At 48.3% G+C, this 14,808-nt stretch overlaps 1 pseudogene; it reads left to right on the forward strand.

The window, feature by feature from the left end:
* Nucleotides 1-359: 359 nt before the first annotated feature.
* Nucleotides 360-11,300, forward strand: LOC109775208 (cell division control protein 48 homolog D-like; annotated as a pseudogene).
* The last annotated feature ends 3,508 nt before the right edge of the window (nt 11,301-14,808 follow it).

The following is a 14,808-nucleotide window of genomic DNA, read 5'->3' on the forward strand; positions in this document are numbered from 1 at the left end:
CGCGGAAGGAACCTGCAGCCGGGGGGACGAGGGTGGCCAGCGGGAAAAGAAGGGGATCTGAAGGATTGAGGTGACCTGCGCGGAGTTGGGGCTAGCCGGCGGCGGGATCTGAAGGAGGAAGAAGGGGATCGGGAGGAGCGCGAGGCGTACGATGCGCTTCGCCTCGCTTCGATAGAGTGGCCCGCGCGGGACCGGCGGAACGGTTCGACCGGCACACCGTTCCTAAACACTTCCCTTCAATAAAGGGTGCGAACCCCACGTCTCCAGCTCACCACAACACCAACGCAAATCAGCGCTCCAGAAAATCCATCGAAAGTAATACACGAGACGACGCAGCAAGTCACCGAGAGTTGAACGCAATGGCGAGCGCGGCGACGTCGAAGAAGGCGGCGAACCGGCTGGTGGTGGAGGAGGCCACCACCAACGACAACAACTCCGTCTGCAACCTCCACCCAGACACCATGGAGAAGCTCTCCATATTCAAGGGCGACATCGTGCTCCTCAAGGGCAAACGCCGCCACAACATGGTCTGCATGGCACTGCCCGACGACACCTGCGAGGGGCACAAGCTGAGGATCAACAAGGTGGCCCGCTCCAACCTGCGCGTGCGCATCGCCGACGTCGTGTCCGTGCACCTGTGCCACGACGCCAAGTTCGGCAGACACGTGCACATCGTCCCCTTGGACGACACTGTCGAGGGCATCGCCGGGAACCTCTTCGATGCCTACCTCAAGCCCTACTTCGTGGACGCCTACCGACTGCTCCACAAGGGTGACCTCTTCCCGGTGCGTGGCGGCATGCGGAGCGTCGAGTTCAAGGTCATGGAGATCAACCCCGCGGTGGACTACTGCATCGTGGCGCCTGACACGGAGATCTTCTGCGAGGGCGAGCCGGTAAAGCGTGAGGACGAGGAGAGGCTTGACGACATCGGCTACAACGACGTGGGTGGCATGGGGAAACCGCTGACTCTAATCAGGGAGCTCGTCGAGCTGCCGCTCAGGCATCCGCAGATCTTCAAGAGCATTGGCATCAAGCCTCCCAAGGGCATCCTCCTGTACGGCCCTCCCGGGTCGGGCAAGACGTTGATCGCCCGTGCGGTGGCCAACGAGATCGGGGCATTCTTCTTCCTTATCAACGGCCCAGAGATAATGTCCCAGATGGCCGGAGAGAGCGAGAGCAACTTGAGGAAAGCCTTCGAGGAAGCCGAGAAGAACGCGCCCTCCATCATCTTCATTGGCGAGATCGACTCCATTGCTCCGAACAGGGAGAATACTCACGGCGAGGTCGAGAGGCGTATTGTCTCCCAACTACTGACACTCATGGACGGCATGAAGGCCCGCGCACACGTCATTGTCATGGGCGCCACGAACCGTCCCAACAGCATCGACACTGCCTTGAGGCGCTTCGGGAGGTTCGATCGCGAGATCGACATCGGCGTGTTAGGGAACGTAGCAATAATTCAAAATTTTCCTACGTGCCACCAAGACCAATCTAGGAGATGCTAGCAACGAGAGAGAGGGAGTGCATCTTCATACCCTTGAAGATCGCTAAGCGGAAGTGTTACAAGAACGCGGTTGATGGAGTCGTACTCGCGACGATTCAAATCGCGGAAGATCCGATCTAGCGCCGAACGGACGGCGCCTCCGCGTTCAACACACGTACAGCCCGGGGACGTCTCCTCCTTCTTGATCCAGCAAGGGGAGAGGAGAAGTTGAGGGAGAACTCCAACAGCACGACGGCGTGGTGGCAATGTAGCTCGTGGTTCTCCGGCAGAGCTTCGCTAAGCACTACGGAGGAGGAGGTGTATGAGGAGGGAGGGCTGCGCCAGGGAAGAGGTGCAACTGCCCTCCCACCCCTCCACTATATATAGGGGCAAGGGGAGAGGGGAGGCACCCTAGGGTTTCCCCTAGGGGGCGGCGGCCAAGCAGATTGGATCTCCCTAGGGAAAATCCTAGGGAGACTTGCCCCCCAAGCCAAGCAGGTGGAGGCTTGCCTCCCAAGCCAGCTGGAGGCGCCCCACCTCCCCAAGTAATGTGGGAAAGAGTGTGGGGGGCGCACCACCCCTTAGTAGGCTGGTTTTCCCCTTCCCCTTTGGCCCATGAGGCCCTCCAACACTTGCCGGGGCTCCCGAAACACCTTTCGGTCATGCTAGCCATAGCCTAGTACCCCCGGAACACTTCCGGACTCCAATACCCTTCGTCCAATATATCGATCTTCACCACCGGACCATTCCGGAACTCCTCGTGATGTCCGGGATCTCATCCGGGACTCCAAACAACCTTCGGTAACCACATACTATTTCCCATAACAACTCTAGCGTCACCGAACCTTAAGTGTGTAGACCCTACGGGTTCGGGAACCATGCAGACATGACCGAGACACCTCTCCGGCCAATAACCAATAGCGGGATCTGGATACCCATATTGGCTCCCACATGTTCCACGATGATCTCATTGGATGAACCACGATGTCGGGGATTCAATCAATCCCGTATACAATTCCCTTTGTCAATCGGTATGTTACTTGCCCGAGATTCGATCGTCGGTATCCCAATACCTCGTTCAATCTCGTTACCGGCAAGTCACTTTACTCGTTCCGTAATGCATGATCCCGTGACTAACTACTTAGTCACATTGAGCTCATTATGATGATGCATTACCGAGTGGGCCCAGAGATACCTCTCCATCATACGGAGTGACAAATCCCAGTCTCGATTCGTACCAACCCAACAGACACTTTCGGAGATACCTGTAGTGTGCCTTTATAGCCACCCAGTTACGTTGTGATGTTTGGTACACCCAAAGCATTCCTACGGTATCCGGGAGTTGCACAATCTCATGGTCTAAGGAAACGATACTTGACATTAGAAAAGCTCTTAGCAAACGAACTACACGATCTTGTGCTATGCTTAGGATTGGGTCTTGTCCATCACATCATTCTCCTAATGATGTGATCCCGTTATCAATGACATCCAATGTCCATGGTCAGGAAACCATAACCATCTATTGATCAACGAGCTAGTCAACTAGAGGCTTACTAGGGACATGTTGTGGTCTATGTATTCACACATGTATTACGGTTTCCAGGTAATACAATTATAGCATGAATAATAGACAATCATCATGAACAAGGAAATACAATAATAACCATTTTATTATTGCCTCTAGGGCATATTTCCAACAGTCTCCCACTTGCACTAGAGTCAATAATCTAGTTCACATCACTATGTGATTGTAATGAATCCAACACCCATGGGGTTTGTTCATATCTCGCTTGTGAGAGAGGTTATTAGTCAACGGGTCTGAACCTTTCAGATCCGTGTGTGCTTTACAAATCTCTATGTCATCTTGTAGATGTACCTACCACGCGCTACTTGGAGCTATTCCAAATAACTGCTCTACTATACGAATCCGGTTTACTACTCAGAGTCATCCGGATTAGTGTCAAAGTTTGCATCAACGTAACCCTTTACGACGAACTCTTTTACCACCTCCATAATCGAGAAAATTGCTTAGTCCACTAGTTACTAAGGATAAGTTTGACCGCTGTCATGTGATCCATTCCTGGATCACTATTGTACCCCTTGACTAACTCATGGCAAGGCACACTTCAGGTGCGGTACACAGCATAGCATACTGTAGAGCCTACGTCTAAAGCATAGGGGACGACCTTCATCCTTTCTCTCTCTTCTGCCGTGGTCAGGTCTTGAGTCTTACTCAATACTCACACCTTGTAACACAACCAAGAACTCCTTCTTTGCTAATCTATTTTGAACTCCTTCAAAATCTTGTCACGGTATGTATTCATTTGAAAGTACTATTAAGCATTTTTGATCTATCCTTATAGATCTTGATGCTCAATGTTCAAGTAGCTTAATCCAGGTTTTCCATTGAAAAATACTTTTCAAATAACCCTGTATGCTTTCCAGAAATTCTACATCATTTCTAATCAACAATATGTCAACAACATATACTCATCAAAAATTCTATAGTGCTCCCACTCACTTCTTTGGAAATACAAGTTTCTCATAAACTTTGTAAAAACCCAAAATCTTTGATCATCTCATCAAAGCGTATATTCCAACTCCGAGATGCTTACTCCAATCCTTAGAAGGATTGCTGGAGCTTTGCATACTTGTTAGCATCTTTCAGGATTGACAAAACCTTCTGGTTGTATCACATACAACCTTTCCTCAAGAAAATCGTCGAGGAAACAATGTTTTGACATCCTATCTGCAAGATTTCATAAATAATGCAGTAACTGCTAATATAATTCCAACAGACTCTTAGCATCGCTACGAGTGAGAAAGTCTCATCGCAGTCAACTCCTTGAACTTGCCGGAAAACATCTTAACGACAAGTCGAGCTTTCTTAATGGTGACACGTACCATCATTGTCTGTCTTCCTTTTAAAATCCATCTGCACCCAACAGCCTTACGACCATCAAGTAGTTCTTCCAAAGTCTACACTTTGTTTTTATACATGGATCCTCTCTCGGATTTTATGGCCTCGAGCCATTCGTCAGAATCCGGGCCCACCATCGCTTCTCCATAGCTCGTAGGTTCATTGTTGTCTAGCAACATAACTTCCAAGACAGGATTACGTACCACTCTGAAGTAGTACGCATCCTTGTCGTCCTACGAGGTTTGGTAGTGACTTGATCCGAAGTTTCATGATCACTATCATAAGCTTCCACTTCAATTGGTGTAGGTGCCACAGGAACAACTTCCTGTGCCCTGCTACACACTAGTTGAAGTCATGGTTCAATAACCTCATCAAGTCTCCACCATCCTCCCACTCAATTCTTTCGAGAGAAACTTTTCCTCGAGAAAGGACCCGTTTCTAGAAACAATCACTTTTGCTTCCAGATCTGAAATAGGAGGTATACCCAACTGTTTTGGGTATTCTATGAAGATGCATTTATCCGCTTTGGGTTCGAGCTTATCAGCCTGAAACTTTTTCACATAAGCGTCGCAGCCCCAAACTTTTAAGAAATGACAGCTTAGGTTTCTCTAAACCATAGTTCATATGGTTTCGTCTCAACGGAATTGCGTGGTGCCCTATTTAAAGTGAATGCGGTTGTCTCTAATGCCTAACCCATAAACGATAGTGTAATTTGATAAGAGACATCATGGTATGCACTATATCCAATAGGGTGCAGTTATGATGTTCGGAAACACCATCACACTATAGTGTTCCAGGCGGTATTAGTCGTGAAACAATTTCAACAATTTCTTAATTGTGTGCCAAACTCGTAACTCAGATATTCATCTCTATGATCATATCACAGACATTTTATCCTCTTGTCACGACGATCTTCAACTTCACTCTGAAATTACTTGAACCTTCCAATAATTCAGACTTGTGTTTCATCAAGTAAATATACTCAGCATCTACTCAAATCATCTGTGAAATAAGAACATAACGATATCCACTGCATGCCTCAGCACTCATTGGACTGCGCACATCAAAATGTATTACTTCCAACAAGTTGCTTTCTTGTTCCATCTTACTGAAAACGAGGCCTTTCAGTCATCTTGCCCATGTGGTATTTTTGCATGTCTCAAGTGATTCAAAATCAAGTGAGTCCAAACGATCCATCTGTATGGACTTTCTTCATGCATATATACTAATAGACATGGTTCGCATGTCTCAATCTTTTCAAAAACGAGTGAGTCCAAAGATCCATCAACATGGAGCTTCTTCATGCATTTTATACCAATATGACTCAAGTGGCAGTGCCACAAGTAGGTGGTACTATCATTACTATCTTATATCTTTTGGCATGAACATGTGTATCACTACGATCGAGATTCAATAAACCATTCATTTTAGGTGCAAGACCATTGAAGGTATTATTCAAATAGACAGAGTAACCATTATTCTCCTTAAATGAATAACCGTATTGCGATAAACATAATCCAATCATGTCTATGCTCAACGCAAACACCAAATAACAATTATTTAGGTTTAACACCAATCTCGATGGTAGAGGGAGCATGCGATGCTTGATCACATCAACCTTGGAAACACTTCCAACACATATCGTCATCTCACCTTTAGCTAGTCTCCGTTTATTCTGTAGCCTTTTATTTCGAGTTACCAACACTTAGCAACCGAACCGGTATCTAATACCCTGGTGCTACTAGGAGTACTAGTAAAGTACACATTAATATAATGTATATCCAATATACTTCTGTCGACCTTGCCTACCTTCTCATCTACCAAGTATCTAGGGTAGTTCTGCTTCAGTGACCGTTCCCCTCATTACAGAAGCACTTAGTCTCGGGTTTGGGTTCAACCTTGGGTTTCTTCACTGGAGCAGCAACTGATTTGCCGTTTCATGAAGTATCCCTTCTTTCCCTTGCCCTTCTTGAAACTAGTGGTTTTACTAACCATCAACAATTGATGCTCCGACTTGATTTCTACTTTCGTGGTGTCAAACATCGCAAATAGCTCAAGGATCATCATATCTATCCCTGATTTGTTATAGTTCATCACGAAGCTCTAGTAGCTTGGTGGCAGTGACTTTGGAGAACCATCACTATCTCATCTGGAAGATTAAATCCCACTCGATTCAAGCGATTGTAGTACTCAGACAATCTGAGCACATGCTCAACGGTTGAACTTTTCTCCCTTAGTTTGCAGGCTTAAGAAACTTGTCAGAGGTCTCATACCTCTTGACGTGGGCACGAGCCTAAAATCCCAATTTCAGCTCTTGGAAAATCTCATATGTTCCGCGACGTTTCAAAAACGTCTTTGGCGCCTCAATTCTAAACCGTTAGCATTACGCACTGAACTATCACGTAGTCATCAAAACGTGTAGGTCAGATGTTTCGCAACATCTACAAACGACGCTCGAGGTTCAGCACACCGAGCGGTGCATTAAGGACATAAGCCTTCTGTGCAGCAATGAGGACACCCTCAGTATACGGACCCAGTCCGCATAATTGCTACTGTCAACTTTCAACTAAATTTTCTCTAGGAACATATCTTAAACAGTAGAACTAAAGCGTAAGCTATGACATAATTTGCAAAGACCTTTTGACTATGTTCATGAAAATTAAGTTCATCTGATTATTTAATGAACTCCCACTTAGATAGACATCCCTCTAGTCATCTAAGTGATACATGATCCGAGTCAACTAGGCCGTGTCCGATCATCACGTGAGACGGACTAGTCATCAACGGTGAACATCTCCATGTTGATCGTATCTACTATACGACTCATGTTCGACATTTCGGTCTCTTGTGTTCCGAGGCCATGTCTGTACATGCCAGGCTCGTCAAGTCGACCTAAGTGTTTCGCATGTGTAAATCTGGCTTACATCCGTTGTATGCGAACATTAGAATCTATCACACCCGATCATCACGTGGTGCTTCGAAACAACGAACCTTCGCAACGGTGCACAGTTAGGGGGAACACATCTCTTGAAATTTTAGTGAGGGACCATCTTATTTATGCTACCGTCGTTCTAAGCAAATAAGATGTAAACATGACAGACATCACATGCAAATCATAAAGTGACATGATATGGCCAATATCATCTTGCGCCTTTTGATCTCCATCTTCGAGGCGCGGCATGATCACCTTCGTCACCGGCATGACACCATGATCTCCATCATCATGTCTTCATGAAGTTGTCTCGCCAACTATTACTTCTACTACTATGGCTAACAGTTAGCAATAAAGTAAAGTAATTACATGGCGTTTTTCATTGACACGCAGGTCATACAATAAATTAAGACAACTCCTATGGCTCCTGCCGGTTGTCATACTCATCGACATGCAAGTCGTGATTCCTATTACAAGAACATGATCAATCTCATACATCACATATATATAATTCATCACATCCTTTTGGCCATATCACATCACGTAGCCTACCCTGCAAAAACAAGTTAGACGTCCTCTAATTGTTGTTGCATGTTTTACGTGGCTGCTATGGGTTTCTAGCAAGAACGTTTCTTACCTACGCAAAGGCCACAACGGTGATATGCCAATTTCTATTTACCCTTCATAAGGACTCTCTTCATCGAATCCGATCCGACTAAAGTGGGAGAGACAGACACCCGCTAGCCACCTTATGCATCAAGTGCATGTCAGTCGGTGGAACCTGTCTCACGTAAGTGTACGTGTAAGGTCGGTCCGGGCCGCTTCATCCCACAATGCCGCCGAATCAAGATAAGACTAGTAACGGCAAGCAAATTGAACAAATCATCGCCCACAACTACTTTGTGTTCTACTCGTGCATAGAATCTACGCATAAACCTGGCTCATGATGCCACTGTTGGGTATCGTAGCAGAAATTAAAATTTTCCTACGTGTCACCAAGACCAATCTAGGAGATGCTAGCAATGAGAGAGAGGGAGTGCATCTTCATACCCTTGAAGATCGCTAAGCGGAAGCGTTACAAGAACGCGGTTGATGGAGTCGTACTCGTGGCGATTCAAATCGCGGAAGATCCGATCTAGCGCCGAACGGACGGCGCCTCCGCGTTCAACACACGTACAGCCTGGGGACGTCTCCTCCTTCTTGATCCAGCAAGGGGAGAGGAGAAGTTGAGGGAGAACTCCAGCAGCATGACGGCGTGGTGGCAATGGACCTCGTGGTTCTCCGGCAGAGCTTCGCTAAGCACTACGGAGGAGGAGGTGTATGAGGAGGGAGGGTTGAGCCAGGGAAGAGGTGCAACTGCCCTCCCACCCCTCCACTATATATAGGGGCAAGGGGAGAGGGGAGGCGCCCTAGGGTTTCCCTAGGGGGCGGCGGCCAAGCAAATTGGATCCCCCTAGGGAAAATCCTAGGGAGACTTGCCCCCCAAGCCAAGCAGGTGGAGGCGCCCCACCTCCCCAAGTAACGTGGGAAAGGGTGTGGGGGGCGCACCACCCCTTAGTGGGCTGGTTTTCCCCTTCCCCTTCCCCTTTGGCCCATGAGGCCCTCCAACACTTGCTGGGGCTCCCGAAACACCTTTCGGTCATGCTGGCCATAGCCTGGTACCCCCGGAACACTTCCGGACTCCAATACCCTTCGTCCAATATATCGATCTTCACCGCCGGACCATTCCGGAACTCCTCGTGATGTCCGGGATCTCATCCGAGACTCCGAACAACCTTCGGTAACCACATACTATTTCCCATAACAACTCTAGCATCACAGAACCTTAAGTGTGTAGACCCTGTGGGTTCGGGAACCATGCAGACATGACCGAGACACCTCTCCGGCCAATAACCAATAGCGGGATCTGGATACCCATATTGGCTCCCACATGTTCCACGATGATCTCATCGGATGAACCACGATGTCGGGGATTCAATCAATCCCGTATACAATTCCCTTTGTCAATCGGTATGTTACTTGCCCGAGATTCGATCGTCGGTATCCCAATACCTCGTTCTATCTCGTTACCGGCAAGTCACTTTACTCATTCCGTAATGCATGATCCCGTGACTAACTACTTAGTCACATTGAGCTCATTATGATGATGCATTACCGAGTGGGCCCAGAGATACCTCTCCGTCATACGGAGTGACAAATCCCAGTCTCGATTCGTACCAACCCAACAGACACTTTCGGAGATACCTGTAGTGTACCTTTATAGCCACCCAGTTACATTGTGATGTTTGGTACACCCAAAGCATTTCTACGGTATCCGGGAGTTGCACAATCTCATGGTCTAAGGAAACGATACTTGACATTAGAAAAGCTCTTAGCAAACAAACTGCACGATCTTGTGCTATGCTTAGGATTGGGTCTTGTCCATCACATCATTCGATGTGATCCCGTTATCAATGACATCCAATGTCCATGGTCAGGAAACCATAACCATCTATTGATCAACGAGCTAGTCAACTAGAGGCTTACTAGGGACATGTTGTGGTCTATGTATTCACGAATGTATTACGGTTTCCAGGTAATACAATTATAGCATGAACAATAGACAATCATCATGAACTAGGAAATACAATAATAACCATTTTATTATTGCCTCTAGGGCATATTTCCAACACGGCGTGCCGGACGAGGTCGTCCGTCTCGAAGTGCTCCGCATCCACACCAAAAACATGAAGCTGGACGAGGACGTCAACCTAGAGGTGATTGCCAAGGATACACACGGCTACGTCGGCGCCGACTTGGCCGCGCTCTGCACCGAGGCGGCACTGCAGTGCATCAGGGAGAAGATGGACGTGATCGATTTAGAGGACGACACCATTGATGCCAAGATCTTGAACTCCATGGCCGTCACCAATGACCACCTTAAGACGGCTCTCGTCGGCACCAACCCGTCCGCGCTACGTGAGACCGTCGTAGAGGTGCCCAACGTCAGCTGGAGCGATATCGGCAGCCTTGACGGCGTCAAGAGGGAGCTGCAAGAGACTGTCCAGTACCCCGTCGAGCACCCAGAAAAATTCGAGAAGTTTGGCATGTCGCCGTCCAAGGGCGTCCTCTTCTACGGGCCCCCAGGATGTGGCAAGACCTTGCTGGCGAAGGCCATCGCCAACGAGTGCCAGGCCAACTTCATCAGCATCAAGGGGCCAGAGCTGCTCACCATGTGGTTCGGTGAGAGCGAGGCCAACGTGCGCGAGATCTTTGATAAGGCGCGCCAGTTTGCGCCATGTGTGTTGTTCTTCGACGAGCTCGACTCCATCGCAACCCAGAGGGGCGGCAGGGTGGGCGACGCCGGCGGCGCGGCAGACAGGGTCCTGAACCAGCTGCTCACCTAGATGGACGGCATGAACGCCAAGAAGACGGTCTTCATCATCGGCGCCACCAATAGTCCGGACATTATTTACTCGGCGTTGCTCCGTCTGGGTTGCCTGGACCAGCTCATCTACATCCCCTTACCGGATGAGGCCTCGCGGCACCAGATCTTCAAGGCATGCCTGAGGAAGTCTCCCGTGGCCAAGGACGGCGACCTCGGTGCGCTCGCTAGGTTCACCGCCGGCTTCAGCGGCGCCGACATCACGGAGATCTGCCAGAGGGCGTGCAAGTACGCCATCAGAGAAGACATTGAAAAGGACATGGACAGGCAGAAGATGGGGAAAGACACCATGGAGGTGGACGGCGGTCAGGAAGACGAGGTGGCTCAGATTAAGGCGGCTCACTTTGAGGAGTCGATGAGGTACGTGAGGCGGAGCGTGAGCGATGCCGACATCAGGAAGTACCAGGCCTTCGCGCAGACGCTGCAACAGTCTAGGGGGTTCGGCACCGAGTTCCGCTTCCCGGCGCAGCCACAGGCGGCAGATGCTGCCGTCCACACCTCCGCGGCCGCTGATGAGGATGAAGACGATCTGTACAAGTGATCCAGTAACCATTGTTAGAACATGAAGTAGGAGTACCAGAATATTATTTATATAGACTATGTTTTTGTTCTGTTTCCTCTCGTCGATCACTCTATATTGTTGATTCTTTCCATGGATATAATTTTCGTTTCTTAGGTTTTACATACATCATAGAAATACAGTTGATGAAATAATAAACTCCTTGCTGTGCTTTCCTCTTACTTGTAAGCAAGTGATGAGACTCTGAAAACTAGCCTAACCGTTAACTGAACCCTCAATTACACGAAACTACCATCGTTCTCTCAACCCCTCTCTGCTCCTGCACAAGACCACGGGAAAATTTAAAAAATGGGAAAATAGTTGCCTGATTAATGTCCGATTAATTTTGAAATTGAACTTGTAAGAACAAGAGCACCTGTTGTCTGAAGTGTGTCTCCCAACAGTCAATAGTCTTAGTTGCAGAGAGTTCTTTGTTAGCCAACAATGAGTTGATCTATACTACCCTTATCCTGGCCGTTCACAGTATGTCCTTCCTGTTGTGAGTTCTGGTTGGAGGCCTTCCGAGTGTCCTGGCCTTTCACAGGCATCAATGGCCAGACGGGGGATACTGGTTTGCAACAAGAGAAAGAAAGAAGGAAAGTTTCTTCGTTACTGATAAGTTCCTCTTTTGTTTAGAGAAAAGCATAAGTTCTTTTTTTTCGCGAATACGCAAGAGTGCATATCATTTCATTGATAGAAAGAAAGTGTACAACAGGGTTGGGGGGTGCGAGCTCAAGGCATCAAGGCATGGAGCCCCAGAGCATTGTTGACGGGGTGCTCAGCCCGTTACAAGAATGAACCTATGCTATCAGAACGCTTAGTCCGCGCGCGCCTGCTCTGTCCCAGGCACGTGCCTCCTCCTAGATCGATGCGATTAGCCGCGATGAGGAGGGGTTTTCGCCGTCGAAGACGCAACTGTTGCGGTGCCGCCAAATGGACCATGCCGTGAGCACAGCCAACGTAGCGAGGCCTTTGCGGTGGCCGGTGGGCGATCCCTTGATTATAGCCGAGCACCAGGGAAGGAAGTCTTCGTCTCCAGAGGGGTGAGGGGAAGTAGCACGAACCCAGGCAAGCACGTCATGCCATATCTGCCGAGAGAAAGGGCAGCCAATGATGATGTGCTGCATGGTCTCTTTTGCCTGGTCACACAGGGTGCAACGATCATTGTGCAGCAGACCATGCCGAGCGAGTCTAGCGGAGGTCCAGCATCGGTGAAGGTCGGCGAGCCAATTAAACATCTTGACGTGGAGGGGGGCCCAACACCTCCAAGTGAGATGCCAGAACGGCGCAGTAGTAGATCCGGTGTAAAGGGCTCGATAGCAGGATTTGGCCAAGTACTTGGCGTTGGCAGTCCATCGCCAAAGTAGGCGGTCTGGGTAGTTGGAGAGAGTAGCGGACCGAAGCAACCTCCAGAGCTGGACGTACTCGGTCAAAGCAGTGGGGTTGAGCGCGCCACGGAGGTCGGCGATCCAGCGGCGGTCCTGAGAAAAGCATAAGTTCTTCTTTAACGTTTCAAAAGGTTACTCCTACCGAATCCAAAATAAGTGTCGCAGTTTTGCACTGAGGTTAGTTCAAACTTAGTTCCAAACTGCGACACTTATTATGGATTGGAGGGAGTAAATTACTTTCGAAAGTTCCTCTTCAAGGTTTCAAAAACTTATAAGTTGCTGATTCGAGTGGTCATTGTCATTCCTGCAATTAAATGGCTATGAATTCCCACTGCCAGCTTAAGTAGATCATTTATTGGCTGCTAATCCACAATTGATTGAATACCAGTACACTCCTGCAGTGGAATTTCTTTATTGTAGACTACACTTGTGTTCTTTTTTTCCATTGTGAATTTGCACAGGCTTGTTGGAAGTATCCATGTCCTACTTGGACACTAATGCACTGAGGGACAGATTATAATCACCTTAAAGCACACTTGTCGTGCCTTTCTTCCTTGAGCTGATCATTTTTAAAGGCATTCAACCAAATTTGTATGCCTGCCAGCCAGAGGAACTTCAGTGGATTCAGTACAGAGCTCGGCGAAATAATACAAAGCTTTTGGTGATTAGATCCAATCCTTTCCATAAACGACATTAGCAGTATCTTTTTCATACAAATTCTCTATTGTATAGCTCTATCTTTAGTTTTTATTTGGATTAGCTTCTTGTTAATTAAAAATCTGAAATTGGGTCGAAATGTACTCGCTGGTATAATCAAGTTCCCTCTGGTTTATACTTATAGCGCAAAAATTCCATTCCTCTTACATTTTTCTTTTGGAGAAAAGGCTTATCGCCCGACTTTATAAATAAAGCCCACCAAACCAGTACCACAAACATAGAGGTTCGAGAAAAAGCAGGGGCAACCAACCGAGGTCGCAAAGTACGTTACAACCACTAGGGCAATCGGCACGCAGGCCAAAGACTACCAGAAGGAAGAGGATAAACTAAGGCACTTGGGCAGCTTGAGGAGGCACGGAGACCAAAGCTGATGGCAGTCAGACGGATCTTGGAGATAAGGGAGTTGAAGGCATCCACGTCGCACGCTTTAAACAGAGGCGCCCACAGCTGTAAGAAGGCAACCATGTTAAACAGGCAATCAGAAGGCTTGTTAGGAAAATAATGTTCAATAGTAAATTTATTCCTAGTCATCCAAGTGCCCCGACAAGTTGTGCGTAAGATCGAACAAGTCATTGAACCCAGAGGGTTCCAAGTGCAGTTTAACCAAGAGCGGACGCAGCTCCACCCAAACTGGGCCAGGGAGCATTTGAAGATAATGTGATGTCTTCCACCTCTGCACAAAGAGTGCAAGCCGGATTGCATTACCATGCCATTTAACAATCTGGTCGCTAGCAGGGAGTTTACGTCTAATAGCTTGCCAAAGAAAAATCCTGATTTTAAGAGGAATACGAGCCTGCCATAGCCCCTTAAAGCGATCATCAATCCTACCAGGAGTAAGTTTATCGTAAAGAGATTTGACCGAGAATCGGCTAGAAGCCGAATGAGGCCAGACCAGCACGTCGGGGGACTCCGAGAGCGAGGGTAACAGGGCAATAAGATCTTGCCAAGAGACCAACTCTGGAGGAGTCAGGGTCCGATGGAAGGCAAAGTCCCGGTTCGCCGCCGCAAGCGAGGCCACAGAGGCATTCGGGTCAGAAACGAAAGCGAAAAGAGTAGGGAAGGAAGCTGCAAGGGGGTCGTTCCCGGTCCACCGGTCAAGCCAAAAGCGGGTAGAGGCCCCATCCCCTACCCTGAAATGGCCAGGCTCCTGAAGACGTCCCAGAGTTTGATCAGTGACATCCAAAATTGAGAGCCCGTCCTGACAGACGACATGAGGGCGGGGCATTTGGGGAAGTATTTGGCTTTCAAAATCTTGATCCAGACAGAGTTGGGGGGATCAGAGTAAAGACGCCACCACCATTTCAACATGAGGCATTGGTTCATAACACAGGTGTTAGTAATGCCAAGTCCGCCTAGCCATTTAGGTCTGCACATCATTTTCCATT

The sequence above is a fragment of the Aegilops tauschii genome, chromosome 3, assembly GCF_002575655.3.
Source record: "Aegilops tauschii subsp. strangulata cultivar AL8/78 chromosome 3, Aet v6.0, whole genome shotgun sequence".
In the NCBI taxonomy this organism is placed as follows: Eukaryota; Viridiplantae; Streptophyta; class Magnoliopsida; order Poales; family Poaceae; genus Aegilops; species Aegilops tauschii.